At 37.1% G+C, this 14114-nt stretch overlaps 1 protein-coding gene across 1 annotated transcript in view; it reads right to left on the bottom strand.

Annotated features, from left to right (window-relative positions):
* Positions 1 to 14114, bottom strand: part of JMJD1C (jumonji domain containing 1C) — a 247399-nt gene that overhangs the window by 132749 nt on the left and 100536 nt on the right. The window lies entirely within an intron of this gene.

The raw sequence follows: 14114 nt of genomic DNA on the forward strand, positions 1-14114 counted from the left end.
GGCAATGAAACAATGTATGATAGGATGAATGTAAAGCTGATGTTCTCCTATGTAAACTATCACATAATTCACACTAAAACATTACAAAAGAGATTTCTATGATTTTATAACACTACTTTCTGACTTTCTTCTTATTGTGGTGTGCCATCAAGTTGGATCCAACATAGAGATCCTATGCACAAAACAACGAAAACACTGCCCGATCCTACACAATTCTCAAAACCATTGTTACGCTTGAGCCCATTACTGCTGCCACATCTTGATGGAGGTCTTCCTTTTTCTGTTGACCTTCCAATTACCAAGCATGATGTCCTTCTCCAGCAACTGGTCCTTCCTGATGACAATATCAAAAGAATGAGAGATGAAGTCTCACCATCCTAGTTTCTAAGGAGTATTCTGGCTGTCCTTTCAAGATAGATTTGTTTGTTCTTCTGGCACTCCATGGTGTTTTTAATATTCTTCAACATCATAACCCAAATGCAGCAGTCCTACAGTCTTCTTTACTCACTGTTCAACTTTCACATACATGAGGCAACTGAAAATACTATGGCTTACATCACACACACCTTTTCACTTGGTATCTTTGCTCTTGAAGAACAATTTAAAATCTGTGTAGAAGATTTGCCTATGACCTTTGATTTCTTGACTACTGCTTCTATGAGTGTTGACAGTGGATCCAAGCAAAATCAAATTGTTGACAACTAACTTTAATCTTTTCTCCTCCATTTATCATGATGCTGTTTATTGGTCCAGTTTGAGGATTTCTGTTTTCTTTACAATGAGGTGCAACCAGTACTTAAGGCTGTGGTGTTTACTGTCTTCAATAAGTATTTTCACTTTTAGCAAGCAAGGTTGTATCATCTGCTTTATCACAGGTAGTTAATGAGTCTTCTTCCACTCTTGGTGTCACATTCTTCATATAATCCAGCTTCTCAGCAAAAATACTGAGTAAGTATGGTGAAGGGATACAATCCTGATCAACACCTTTTCTGATTTTAAAGAAATCCATATCCCCTTGTTCTGTTGGATAACTACCTCTTGGCTTAAGTACAGATTCCTCACGAACACAATTAAGTCATCTTAAGTACCCATTCTTCACATAGCTTGTCATGATTCACACAATTGAAAGCCTTTGCATAGTCAATAAAGATAAAGTAAACATCTTTCTGGTATTCTCTGCTTTCAACCAAGATGAATCTGACATCAGCAATGATACTGCTCATTCCATGACCTTGTCTGAGACAGCTTGAACCTCTGACAGTTCTTTCTCTCTTGCTATACTGTTGCAGCCATGTTTGAATTACCTTCATAAAATGTCTATTTGCATGTGATATTAACGCTATTGTTTGGTTATTTCCACATTGTGTGTGTCACCTCTCTTTGGAATGGGCACAGATATGGATCTCCTCCTATCTGTCGACTTCCAAATTCCCTGGAATAGATGAGTATTCCCAGGGCTGCACCATTTTATTGAAACATTTCAGTTTGTATTCTATCAACTCCTGGAATCATGTGTTTTGCCAATAACTTCACTGCAGCTTGAACTTCCTTCAGTCCCATTGGCTCTTTATTATATGCTACTTTTTGAAATGGTTAACCATCAACCATTTCTTTTTGGTGCAGTTACTGTGTATTCCTTCCATTTTCTTTTGATGCTTTCTGCATTATTAAATATTTTGCTAAAAGAATCCTTCAATATTGCCTGTTGAGGTTTGATTTTTTCTTCAATTCTTTTAGCTTTAAAAATGCTAAACATGGTCCATTTTGGTTTTCTAACTCCCAGGTCTTTGCACATTTCATTATAATACTTGACTTTGTCTTCTCGAGCTGCCCTTTGAAATGTTCTGATCAGTCCTTTGATTTCATTTCTTCAATATGCCTTAGCATGTCTATGCTGGAGAGGAATTTTTTTTTTTTTTTCTTCATTGCAATGATTACAATTCCTCCATCAGTCTACAGTATTTACCTCTATCCCTCCCTCCCCTTTAAAAAAATTTTTTTTTGAGAGAGAACTTTAGTTTTACATTCATTCCATCGTATATCATTTCATTGCCATGGTTCCAATCCTCTCCATGCATCATCAACCAACCAAAGGGTATATCCTAGAAACCTGCCCCCTACACTTCTATCAACCCTCCCCAAGTTTTCGGCCCACAGTCCCTTTCCCTCTCTGGATCCAAAGTCCCCAGCCGCTTCATCACTCCACGTCATCGTCTGTGTCTCTATCTCAGGCATCTCTGTTTCTCTGGGTAGGGTCCCGCTCTTGGCTCTTCTCCGTTGATGGTCCCAGAGACCTCCGCTCCTAGACTGGAGAATTAATCACTCCCTTCCATCTACCTTTGCATTTCCAACCCTCATAATCAGTCCTGATAAGTATTATTCACTATAGTATCATGAGTTACCCATCTGTATTTCCTTTCATCAGCTCCGCCCAGACAGATTGAATAGTACCCACTGGAGATTCTGCCTTCCTCCATGCCCCCTAGCACTAGGTTCCCTCTGGAGAAGAAATTTCAGCATTTCTTCTGACATCCATTTTTGGTCTTTTCTTTCTCTCCTATCTTTTTCATGACCTTTTGCTTTCTTCTGTATGATGTTATTGATGTCATCATACTCCTCTGGTCTTTGGTCATTGATGTCTAACACGTAGAATCTGTTCTTGAGATGGTTATGAAGTTCAGGTGGAATATGTTCCAGATATTTTGGCTCTCAAGGATTTAACTTTGTTCACCTTCAGCCTGAACTTGCATTTGAGCAATTGATGCTCATTCCACAGTTTGCCCCTGGCCTGGTGTTAGCTGATGATATTGAGCTTTTCTATCGTTTCTACCCACAGATAGTGTCAAATTGATTTCCATGTATTCCATCTGGGGAGATCCATAAGTAAAGTTGTCTTTTATATTGTTTAAAAATGGTATTTATAAATGAGTAAGTCATTGGTCTGCAAAATTCTATCATGTGACCTCCGGTACCATTTCTATCACCAATGCCATATTTTTCAACTGTTGATACTTCCTCTTTGTTTACAACCTTTGCATGCCAATCATCAGTAATTATCAATACACCTTGATTGCATGTTTGATCAATTTCACACTGAAGAAGTTGGTAGAACTGTATAATTACCAAAGTCTGTTTACCATTCTTTTGTTGATAGGCATTTTGGCTTATCTTCATCTTTTGATGTGTCATTTATAGACAACACATTGAAAGATCCTGTTTTCTTATTCAGTCTGCTACTCTCTGTCTCTTGGTTGGTGTATTTCATCCATTTACATTCAGTATAATTATCAACAAGTATGAATTAATTGCTGCCATTTTTGTGTTTTGTATTTGTGTGTGTGTGTGTGTGTGTGTGTGTGGTGCTCCTGGTTTCTTTGGTTCACTTAATTTTTTTTTGTGCTGAGCTCATTTTGTCTGTGGGTTTTCTTTTCATTTATATTTCTGTTGTGTTAATGTTTACCAAATCTTTTTTGTTTTCATCTTTCTTATTTTGATGTGAAGCTTTATTAATTTTCTTTTATATTGTCTGATAATTTATTAATTTTCCCCCATTTAAAACAGTCCAGTTAAACTTGAAATTTACTTGACTTTCTCACCGTTTCTACGGGCAGGGTTAGATGTAGAACGCATTAAAAGAAGATGGAAGGAATACACTAAGAATAAATGGTTTATGCTCAACCACTTCAAGAAATAGTATATGATTAAGAACTGATGGTACTTAAGGAAGAAGTCCAAGCAGTACTGAAGGTATTGGGGAATAAAACAAGGCTGCAGGAATTAACGAAATACAAAATGAAATGTTGCAAACAAGCTGATGCAGCACTGAAGAAACTCACTCCTCGACGACAATTAATTGAAAGACAGTTACCTAGCCAATAAATTGCGGGAGATCCATATATATGGACATTCCAAAGAGATGCGACACAGTAGAATGCAGAAATCACTGCACAGTATCATTAATACCACACACAAGCAAAATGTTGCTACAGATAATTCAAAGAGCACACTGACAAAAGTGCCAGAGTTAGTTTAAGCCACATTCAGACAAGGACGTGGAGTGAGGGTTATCACTGCTGACGTCAGATGGATCTTGGTTGACAGCAAAGAACATCAAAAAGATGTTTACTTGTATTGCACTGATTATGCAAAGTCTTTTGACTGAGCAGATTATGACAAACTATGGATAACACTGAGAAAAATGAGTATTCCTTCACACTAATTGTGCTCATGAGGAACCTGTACATAAACCAAGAGGCAACTGTTGGAAGAGAATGAGGAGATACTGAATAGTTCAAAATCAGGAAAGGTGAGCGACACAGTTATATCCTTTCACCACACTAATTCTGTTTGTATGCTGAAAAAAAAAAAATAATCTGAGAAGGAAAACTCATTAACAATCTGCAATATGCAGATGATACAATATGGCTTGCTGAAACTCAAAGAGGACTAAAAGCAAAATTCCTGATCACTGGAGCAATAGAAAACAGCATGATAAATGGAGAAAATACTTAAGTTGTCAAAGACTTCATTTTTCTTGGATCCACAATCATCACTCATGGACGCAATCAAGAAAACAACAACACAGGCTTACAGGGTATACCCAATGGTTGGTTGACGATGCATGGAGGGGGACTATAGCCATGGCAATGAAACGATACACGACAGGATGAATGTAAAGCTAATGTTCTCCCATGTAAACTATCACATAACTTACAATAAAACATTAAAAAAAAAAACACACCAAAAAAACAGAGGAAATAGAAGAATATACTGTTGAATGATGATGGATCGAGGGGATTGTAATCATTGCAATGAAACAAAATATGATAGGATGAGTGTAAAGCCGATGTTCTCCCATGTAAACTATCACTCAATTCTTAATAAAAAGTTAAAAAAAAAACCCACAAAAACCCACAAAACAATAACAATGTATTGCATTAAGCTAATGTGCTGTGCTAGATCTTTTTAAAAGAACAAAAATATCAGTTTGAGGACTTAAGTGTGCAGGACTCAAGCCATGGTATTTTCAAAAGCTCCATATGCATGCAAAAGCTGGACAGTGAATAAGGAAGAATGAGTGCATTTGCATTATGGTACTGGCAAAGAATACTGAAAGTACCATGGACTGCAAGAACAACAAACAAAACTGTCTGATGAAAGTATAGCTAGAATGGTCCTCAGAAGTCAGGATGTTGAGATTTCTTCTCTCACACTTTGGGCAAGTTATCTCTAAGGGCCAATTTGTGGAAAAGGATATCATGCTTTATAAAGTGGAGGGTCAGGGGAAAAAGGAAGCTCCCCAATGAGATGGACTGACACAGTGGCAGCAGCAATGGATTCAACATAACAATAATTGTGAGGATGGTGCAGGACCGGGCATTGTTTCGTTCTGTTGTGCAGAGGGTTGCTATGAGTTGACACCTAACAACAACAATAATCAACTCCTTTGGCATTTTTCTCCTCATTATCAGCTCCTAAGAACCTGAAAAGTGTATGCCAATTATTTCTGCTCACTGTGAAGACAGCTCATTAAAAAGCATCCATCCTTCAAGAACATGAAGAGCTCTAGAACTAAGGGAGAGAGTAAGATGTAGTGTTGGGCAACAACGTGAACATAAAATGTGTAGATGGTTCTCTCTTAATGATTTTCCCTTAGGTCTCAACTTTAACCATGAAAACTTTATTAATGTTTACAAGGTCTGTGTTTACTGTTCTGTTTAAGTGAGAGAGAGAAAAGGATATTTCCAGTGACAGAACTAGGTATTTTTCATTTTTCAAGTTCTACACACTACAGTCTCCTATAGCAGCACACTTGGGCGATGTTTTATAAAACTTTCTGTTAATATCTGGACAGAGAAAAAGCCTTCCTTAACCTTTGGTACAAATATGTATTTCATCACAAGTTTTATGCATCTGATGGCCATGCTGACTCATTATATGAGAGTAGTTTATGACTCTAAAATTAAACATACAAGACTTTGTATGAGAGTGAGTGCCTGACCTTGGCCTCATTTACACTATAATTAACTGAGCTTCCTGACCAGACTGCATTACTAGTATATTACTTAGAAATTTGTTTGAATGGGTTTATTTTTTTCCCACTGAAGTGTGATATCACTACCTACTGGAATCAACACTTCAGTAAGGAAAATCACTGAAAGTCAACCATCTACAGATATTTCATACTCAGTGTAAAGGCCTCAGAGCACATTTCCACAATGGTTCATAAAGCATATATTCCCATCCTACTGGAAGGGCATAAAAGGAAAAATGCTTTAGAATATGTCTCACAAGTATAATGTCCAACATTTCAAGATATTCATGTGAAAGACCAGTAGCTTTATGAAATATACCTACTTCTAAGTCCAGGGGTAGGTATTAACTAAAGCATATGCTTTCTTCCAAGGATACTACATGGATAGCCAAAGCATGCATATATGTACACTAATTATAGAGCACATGTAAAACAAAATGGTTAAAATAAATTTTTGCATATAGTTTACCATAAACTTTCCATAAATTTTGGACTTGTGGTGTGGCATTGTAGGACCAGCTCTGGACTTCGAACCACAAGGTTGGCAGTTCATACTCACCAGCTGCTCCTCAGAAACCCTACACAGGGTCTCTATGAGTTGGAACTGACTCGATGGCACTTAACAACAACAAATCTGTTATAGTTTTATTTTGCTTGAGAACCTCTAAAACAAGCCCCCAAGTTAGATGCTCATTCTCTGAGAATGATAAAACTAGAGAAAAAATAAAAAGGTTTCTTTACAATATCTCAGATTTATATTTTTACTTCTGTTATAAATTACACAAGTATCAAAACATTAGGCCAATATATTAAATGTTTATCAAGTTGTGATTGTTGTAGTATGACTACCAATCCTTGTTGTATGTGCCGTGAAGTTGGTTTCTACTCATAGAGACCCTGTATAGGGTTCCCAAGAAGTAGCTGATGGTTCCTTGTGGTTAGCAGTACACTGCTTATCCTGTAGCGCCACACCAATCCTAGGCCCAGATAATACAGTAGAATGTCCACTAACAGATCAACTAAGGAACCCAAGTAATGGCAGGTGGTAGTTGGGAGCCCACCAGATGCTCTGAAGGAAAAAGCTCTATGGCAATCTGCTCTGTACAGATTTCCAGCCTTAAAAATAACTCTCGAGTTTGCTTTAGGGTCCAAATATGAGTTTGAACTGACTCAAGGGCTATGGGTTAGCTAACGTAGTAATGAGGTGATCTATCAAGTCAGGACTTATTTGGAGTTAGTCATAATTACAGTCACTTAAAAGGTATTTTAAGTTACATTCAAATAATTTACTCATAGGAATCAACAGAATAGCAAACTTCCATCGTTATTCTACAAATTTATATCTAAATAAACTCTTAAATCGTAAAGGAAAAATTTCAAGTTGCAACATTCCCTAACCATGTTTCCATATAATTTCTTCAATCACTGACAGACCCAATTCTTGGTCTAATGATGTAAAAAATCTTTGGACATATGACTCCTCATTTCTTAATTAGGCTTTCACATGCTTATGCATACTGTGAATTACCAAATGGAAAGAAGTATTACCTCTGGATTCCCACCAGATAAAACTCCTTTGCTGCTAGGTAGAGCTGGGAAGAAGGAAGCAGGGAAGAATAATAATATGATTATGTCATTTTTCCCACATCACTTTAAATAATTTTTGTTTTTTCTATCTGGTGTGGTAGAAACAGAACCAGAATTGCCCAACCTTGAGTGGCCAGGGATGTTCTGGCCTAAACTTGGGTAGCTGAGTGAGATGCGTATCACAGAAAAAGTGGCTGGCAACAAGAATCCTGTAGATGTGTGAATGTGAAGCCCAAATCTGTTTTTTGGGTGGGAACTGGATTCATGCGGACCCTTGCTAGGGAGGTAGCAATAAAGGTGGGGTTTGTCCTCCTTGCTAATTTTATAGTACAGTTAGCACCAGCAGCATTGCACTAATTTATTAAAATTCTTTAATTTTTTTTTGTAGGACATCAGGTTTTCTATAGCACTTGATTTGGAATAAATTCTCTATTTGCTTTTTTTTGGGGTAAAATACATGCTTCTCATCCATGTTGTTGTTAAGTGCCACTATAAGTTGGTTTCTACTTATAGTAACCCAGTCTAGGGTCCCCTGGAGCAGCTGGTGGGTTTGAACTGCCAACTATGTTGTCCAAACTCACCTTGTGATGCACTGCATTATACTGTTGTTGTTATTGTTGTTAAGCACCATAGAGTCTGAGGACTGACTGGTGACCCTGAATGACCGGCCATGCGGTTTGAACCAATTTGCAGTCCAGTGCATTAACCCACAGCACCATACCAGGACTCCTGTAGTACTACAATAAAATTTTTAAAGAAGAACTTTCTGAATACATATTGATAGTGCTATTTATTTCGACACAATGCTGAATCACTTCTTCACAAGGATTTTCATATTTGATTCATGCCATTTGTTTGTACATTGTTTTGTTAGCATATATATTTCATTCATCTAATAACCATACCTACTGATAAATGCCAAAGATTAAATCCTTCAATATGGACTACACCTCAATGTAAAGAAAACAAAAATCCTCTCAACTGGACCAGTAAATAATATTATGATGAATAAAGAAAAGCTTGAAGTTTTCAAATATTTCATTTCATTTGGATCCACAATCAATGTTCATGGAAGCAGCAGTCCAGAAATCCAACGACATATTTCAGTAGACAAATCTGCTGAAGTGTTAAGGAGCAAAGTTTGAGGACTAAGGTGTGCGTTGCCCAAGCCATGGTGTTTTCAATAAGAAAGCTGGACAATGAATAAGGAAGACTAGAGAAGAATCTATGTGTTTTGCAATATAGTGCTGGTGAAGAGTACTAAAAAATCTCATGGACTACGACAAGAACAAACAAGTCTGTCACAGAGGAAGTATGACTAGATTGCTCCTTGGTAGCAAGGATGGCAAGACTTTTCTCTTTAATACTTTGGATATGTTGTCAGGAGACACCCATCCCTGAAGAAGGACATCAAGCTTGGTCAAGTGAAGGGTCAGTGAAAAGAGGAAGACTGTACCTCCCTCCCTCCCCCGTGCCCCACCCAAATGATACAGGGCAACAACAAAAGGCTCAAACTTAAAAATTGTGAAGATAGTACAGGAAAGAGCAAGTCCTTCGTTCTGTTATGCACAGGGTTGCTAAGAATCAGAACCCACTCTATGGCACCTAACAACAACAACATACTATTTGAAAGAAGGTTGTTAAAAAAAAATTTTTTTTTGCACATGCTCTCACAGTAGAGAAGAGTGTTGTGACCAAATAAAAGTACTAAGAGCTTATTATCTGTCTGTACAGTGAAAAATTACAATTGATGTGCTTATCATAATAAGATCACATTACTAACTAGAGTTAGCTTCTCAATGCCACTTTTCTGACAACAAAAAAACTATTTCAGGAGGAACAGTGTTGGTATTACAGACTAGCCTCTGGTCATATACTGAAATTAGAAACACGTATATTCTTACGGCACTAGTCTTATTTTACACCTTGAATTTTATTAATGTACTTTTCTACAAAAGTCCTTGCATTGTTCATATTCCTAGAAGCATCACTCAAGCCAATACCTCTTCACATAAACAACAACAAAAAACTCCCACAGTCATTGAGTCTATTTCAAATCATAATAATCCTACAGGACAGAGAACTGCTTCTTGGGGTCTCCAAGACTATAACTCTTTATGGGAGCAGACAGCGTCATCTTTCTCCCTCAGAGCAGCTAGTGGGTTTGAACTGCTGACCTTATATTTGTTGTTGCTAAGTGCTGTCGAGTTGTTTTTGACTCGTGGTGGTGGCTGTGTGCCGTAGAGTCGGTTTTGACGCATAGTGACCCTGTACAGGGTTTCCGAGGCTGTAAATCTTTATGGGAGCAGAAAGCCCCATTTTTCTCCCGTGGAGCAGCTGACCTTGCCGTTCACAGCCCGATTTGTAACCACTATGCTACCAGAGTTCCTTTTTAAACTCATAGTGACCCTGTAATAGAGTTTCCAAGGAGCAGCTGGTAGATTTGAACTGCTGACCTTGTGGTTCACAAGCCAGTTCAGATCCTACAGCGCCACACCAGGATACCTCACCTTACTTTGGCAGCCCAATACTTAACCTTTTGTGGCATCAGGACACTATATTATATCTCTTCATATTATTCCTACTAAATAAACTGCTTGATTGTTATGACTCCCAAATGGGCAAACAAGACAAACTGATAGAAACATGAACTTTAAAACCATTTAAAATATGAATAATAACATTAGTATGATGAAGAATGAAATAAAAACACCCCATTTTGGTTATTAGAAGGCATTTTTAACCGAAGTTTGGGACAAGGTTGTCTCTACTTTTCAGACATTTGTTGTTGTTAAGTGCCATGGAGTCAGTTCCGACTCATAGTGACCCTGAACAGGGTTTCTGAGGCTGTAAATCTTTATGGGAGCAGAAAGCCTCATCTTTCTCCTGCATTAACAGCTGGTAGTTTCGAACTACTGACCTTGCGGTTCACAGCCCGATTTGTAACCACTACGCTAACGCTACCAGAGTTCCTTACTTCTCAGACATAGGCTTGCTATATTGCTGACTACATCTGAAGGGATCGAAATTTGTAATTCACAGATATGTATATATGCATGTACATACATATATAATTTTAATTCCTGCCTATGAATTATAAAAGCAGCTTTCAGTTAAACATAGAAATAGAAAGCACTCAAGTAGAAATAAAAGGAGCATACTTTTCTGGTTAGCAGGACTAATTGTAAATATGAGATAATTATGTTTACAACACAAAATTTACTTTTACTGATGATAAAATCTGCTATAAGAAGAATACCAACTATGAATAGTCGATATAGCAAAGACACTGACAACTGGGTTAGATACTCAATTACTTGAGGCAATGAGATCACAAATAGTACTTGGTTTTTTTTCTAGCTTTTAATCTGTAAGAAAAATATCGATAAAAGCTCTATGACAGATATTAAAAGTATATTCCATTGTACATAAGAAAGAAATCACTTTTACTCATTTAAACAACATCTTTTATGACTAAGCTATTCACTTACATAATTTTTTTAACCATAATTCATACTCTAAGAAGTCAAACCATAGTCAAAGTTAAGATCCAAATCACAGTGAAACATCTCTCAAAATACTCTCAGAAGAAAGCTTTTCTAACCCTCAGTTAACAAGGAAACCACTACCAGCTGCACGGTTTAAATAAAAACTTACTAGGATAATCTACAGAAAAAGGCGCTAGGGTAAAGGTTAGAAATAAGTCTTTTCTGTTTAAGCATTTATAAAGTGTATTGTATTAAGTAATGTTACTTTTATTTTAAGTCTATTTTTTGGTTAGGATCACTGAAACAAATTGGTATTTTATCAAGCTGTCTTTGATAGGGTCCATTTAAAATAGGGTTAGGGAGTATGAAGGCTCTGTAGAATAAACACTGGACTGTGAACTACAAGTCCACTAGGCACTCCACAGGAAAAAAAATGAGGCTTTCTGCTCCCCCAAATATTTACAGTCTCGGAAACCTCATATAGAGAGTCAGAGTAACACGAGTCAAGAAATTTCTTTAGTAGTATGAGTTTCACCATTTAGCATACTTCACAATAGAAGCTCTAGAGAAAGTTCAGGGAACCCATATAAAGGAAAAAGAAAGAAATTTATATGCTGTCACTACAGAATTTTGTCTTTAGAGTGAAATCTCAGAATGAGTCACTGTATCCTGAATAAAAGTCACACTCAACAATTCTAGCCTTCACTAATATGCAGGGCTTTGGGGTAGGATCTATGTTACAAGAATAGAAAAGTAAGTTTTTCTTTTTGCCTTTTATTTTCCTTCAAGTAGGCAAAACCAAATCCATTACTGTTGAGCTGATTCTGAGAAGTGCCCCACTGAGTTTCCATGGCTATATATTTTTACAGAAGCATACTGCCCTGTCTCCCACTGCTGGTGTATTTGACCCACTGTGCCACCAGGGCTCTGTAACAAAAATACAGTGAATGTTGTCATTTCCAACTCATAGTGACCCTGTGTAGGGTTTCTGAGGAGCAGCTGGCATGTCTGAATCACCAACCTTGCGGTTAGCAGTTCACTGCATATCCTACAGTGCCACAGAGGACACCTAAAGATGTCTCTTAATAATAATTTTTATATAAAAAAAGTATATGTGATACAGCAAATACTAAGTCCTAGCATTAATTCCAGATTAATAATGTAGGCCCTGGAGTTCTGGTGTGGCGATGTGGAAAAATGCACTGGACTGCAAAGCCCATGGTACAAATTCACCAGCCACTTCTCAGAAACCCTATACAGGGTCGCTGTGAGTCAGAATCAACTTGAAAGCACTTAACAACAAAAACAACAGGCCTAATGTACACTGATTGAGCATGAAATGAGACTGGAGTGCTCTTTAAATAAATATACCCTGATTTACCTATTCTGTTTCTATTTTTGATGTGTCCAAAATATTTTGACAATATGGCATTATTTTTTTTTTTTTAAGAGTTCCCACAATTATACCTACAGTATGTTAAACATCCATAACTTAATAACATTGTTGTTGTTGTCAGGTGCCATCGAGTCAGAACCGACTCATAGCAACCCCATGCACAGCAGAACGAAACAACATCCGATCCTGAGCCAACCTCACTACCGCCGCCACACTTGAGTCCATCAATGATGCCACCTGGCTGATCCATCTCGTTGGGGGTCTTCCTCTTTTTCTCTGACCCAGCATGACATCCTTCTCCAGCGACTGTTCCCTCCTGACAATATGTCCAATATATTAACATTGGGGTGTATTAATGACTCAGTGATAGACTTCTTACCTGGCTTGTGGGAAACCAGGTTTTGATTTCGAGTCAATGTATCTGATATGGAATCGCCACCAATCTGTCAGTGTGTTATGTACAGCTATGGTGCTGAACAGGTTTCAGTGGAATTTACAGACTAAGGGAAAGTAGGAATTAAGGCCTGGCAGATTACTTCTAAAAATTAGTCACTAAAACGCCTATGGGTCAAAGGTACAATCTGCCACTGATTATGGGGATGGCACAGACTCAGGCAGCATTTTGTTATTCATGAATTTACCATGAACTGGGGCTAACCTGATGGCAGCTAACAACATTAATAACACCAGACCTACACATTATTCACATTACTGAGATAACATTTTTTCCAATTAATCAAGTGAATACAACAAAAAATAAATTTTGTATACAGTTTTACTGTCAAATGAACAAAAAAGTATTTTTCAACTTATTAATTAAGATCCTTTTTATTGGTTTGGGTATACCCCAAGTTAACTGCACATACTTTTTAAAAAGGTCTTTTCCAGAAGTATACTGCACACCACGCTGCACTTTGATTTGACTTTATTTAGCCATAAGTAATTTAATTAAAGTATATTTTCCTGATTTTAATCCTTACACCTAGCTGAGCTGCTCCTTGGATACTCTAAAGTCACTATGAATTGGAACCAACTCGATGACATTTAACAACAAACAACACATCCATGAAAACAAGGTATTAAATACATTTTCTTTAACTTCAATATTTTAGGTGGTTGGCATGTACAGTAAATAAATTTTGCAAATTCATGTCAAATTTCATATCATGTCCTTTTTTTCCTACTTCCTATTCCAAAACGGAAGCATGAATGCTGACACTGACAAAAATACCATGTTAGTACTACTCACTCAATGATTTATTTTAAAAACATATTTAATAACTAGATTATTACTCATTTAAGTATTTTCATGCATCATGAAAGTTTTTATTCAAAATGTGCAGAATAATTAAAAAGCAGTCTTAGGTTTCCGAGTTAAGATGGCAAATTGTACACATGCACAATTTCACTCACTCCTGTAATTCTACCAATTAAAAATTCCATCAGGTGAATTCTTTTACAAGAAAAATACCTCAGAAAGACAGTGAAAAGGGAGAAATACAAAAAAATTATCTTTTGAAAGTCAGAAAGTAAATGGACCAGTGGGAACTGACTAGTCTGTCACAGAGAAAAAATGAGAATCAACACATTGCATACCACAAAATCTTCA

Source organism: Chrysochloris asiatica, unplaced genomic scaffold (genome assembly GCF_000296735.1).
Source record: "Chrysochloris asiatica unplaced genomic scaffold, ChrAsi1.0 scaffold00020, whole genome shotgun sequence".
NCBI lineage: Eukaryota > Metazoa > Chordata > Mammalia > Afrosoricida > Chrysochloridae > Chrysochloris > Chrysochloris asiatica.